Source organism: Penaeus monodon, chromosome 37 (genome assembly GCF_015228065.2).
Source record: "Penaeus monodon isolate SGIC_2016 chromosome 37, NSTDA_Pmon_1, whole genome shotgun sequence".
Classification (NCBI taxonomy): domain Eukaryota; kingdom Metazoa; phylum Arthropoda; class Malacostraca; order Decapoda; family Penaeidae; genus Penaeus; species Penaeus monodon.
In genome coordinates, this window is record NC_051422.1 from 12,724,230 (window position 1) to 12,726,729 (window position 2,500).

Genomic DNA, 2,500 nt, shown 5'->3' on the forward strand with positions numbered 1-2,500 from the left:
GAAAAACTACAATTAAGTATCATGCTGTGACCACGGCGGCTCAGACATGAACCTACCGTTAAAAGAAGAAGAATGTATATGTATATATGTATATGTATATATATATATATATATATATATATATATATATATATATATATACATACATATATATATATATATATATATGTATATATATACATATATATGTATATATGTATATATATACATATATATATGTATATATATACATATATATGTATATCTATGCATATACATACATATATATATGTATATATATGCATATATATTCATATATGTATATGTATATCTATGCATATATATACATATATATGCATATAATATATAATATATATAATATATATATATATATATATATATATATATATATATATATATATATATGTATATATATGTATATATATACATATCTATATGTATATATATGTATATATATACATATATATACATATATATGTTATATATACATATCTGTTATATGTATATATATGTATATGTATTATATATGTATATATATACATATATATATCATATATATATGTATATATACCATATATATGTATAAAATATATAAAATATATATATGTATATATACATATATAACATATATAGGTATAAATGCATAGATATACATATATATATATATTGTTTATATGCATTTTTAAATACATATATAGTATATATATACATATATATAGTAAAATTAAAATATATAATATTAGTATATATAAAAAATAATATATATATATATTATATAATATATATATATATATATATATTGTATGTATATATATATATATATTATATATATATAAAATATAAAATATATACATATACATATATACTATACTTTCTTTTTTTTTTAAACGGTAGGTTCATGTCTGACCCGCCGGGTCACAGCATGATACTTAATTGTAGTTTTTTTTTTTTGTTTTTTGGGTTTGGGAGTGAGTACGGGGTAGGGCCCCCAGTTCCTTCACGGAGATGCCAGGGTCCCTTTTTTAGGAAATCATTCTCTCTTTTTACCCGGGGGGGGGACCAATTGGGACTTGGGTGGCTTGGCCACTCAGTGGCTAGGTGGGCCAATAAGTGAAGGTTTTCCTTGCCAAGGGAACAAGCGGCGGTCGGGGACCGAACCCCGATTAGTTGCCGTCGTGACAGCTTGAGGTTCCCATGCTTAAACCCCTTCGGCCACCGCGGTTTTGACGATCATGGGCTTGCATTTTTTTTTTTTTTTTTTTTTTAGAAATTTAGAGCGGTGGTTTGCCATTCCCTTCCGCCGGTGTTTTTTTCGAGTCACCATCTCTATTTCCCGGCAGGACTTGAGCTGATTGGGCCCCACCCAGTGGTAGGGGGGCCCAATGAGGTGAAGTTCCTTCCCCAAGGGAAAAAAAAACACGCCGGGCCGGGGTGACTCAAACCCCTCGAACTCAGATTGCCGTGTGACAGTCTTGAGCCGACGCTAAAAACCTTTGGGCCCCCCCGGGCCCCCCATATAATATAATACATAATACATATAATATAATATATAATATATATATATTTTTAAAATATATATATATATATATATATAATATATATATATATATAGTGTATGTGTGTTATATGGTGTGTGTGGGGTTTTGTGTGTTCATATTATATATATTATATTTTATATATATATTAATATATATTATATATATATATATATATAATATATATAAAATATACATTATAATATCATATTAATATACATATACACACACATTTTTATATAAACAAATATGTAGTGTGTATATTTATTTATTTTTTAAATTCTTTTTTTTTGTGCCACACCGATGCGGGTGTTTGCGAATAAGATATCATGTAGCTGACAGGGTTTTAATTTTCCTTCCTCAAGTAATGTTTGGGGAATCATTGTTGGGGGGGTTTGTTTTCCCCCAAAACTTTATCAAACCCGTGCATTGTGCGCGTGTGAGTTGTGTGTGCACACGACATCGCCACGCGCGCGCGTAAACCACACGCCACGGATTTGTGAAGTTGGGTAAATAAAACCCAGATGCGGGAGTGGGGGAGTTTAATGTAGATTTTGGTGGGGGGGAGAACCACCCACAATGATTAGATAAACAAAATATTCCCCAGGGAAAAGGACCATTTTGGTAGCCACTTTTTTTGTCAACATGCGCCAAGTACTTCTACTTATGGGACCCTCCCCCAAAAAAAAAAAAAAAAATATATATACATACACATTAAAATACACATATTTTATGTAAATTTTGTATATATATGTATATATATATGTATAATTTTGTATAATATGTATATATAGCATAATTTTTGTATATATGTATTAAAATATAATATTATATATTTATATTATATATATATATATATTATATAATAAATGTATGTATGTATGATGTGTGTGTGTGTATGGTTGTGGGGTCTTGTGTGTGTGTTAATGTGTTTTGTGTATGTGTTTTGTGTGTGTGTGTGTTTG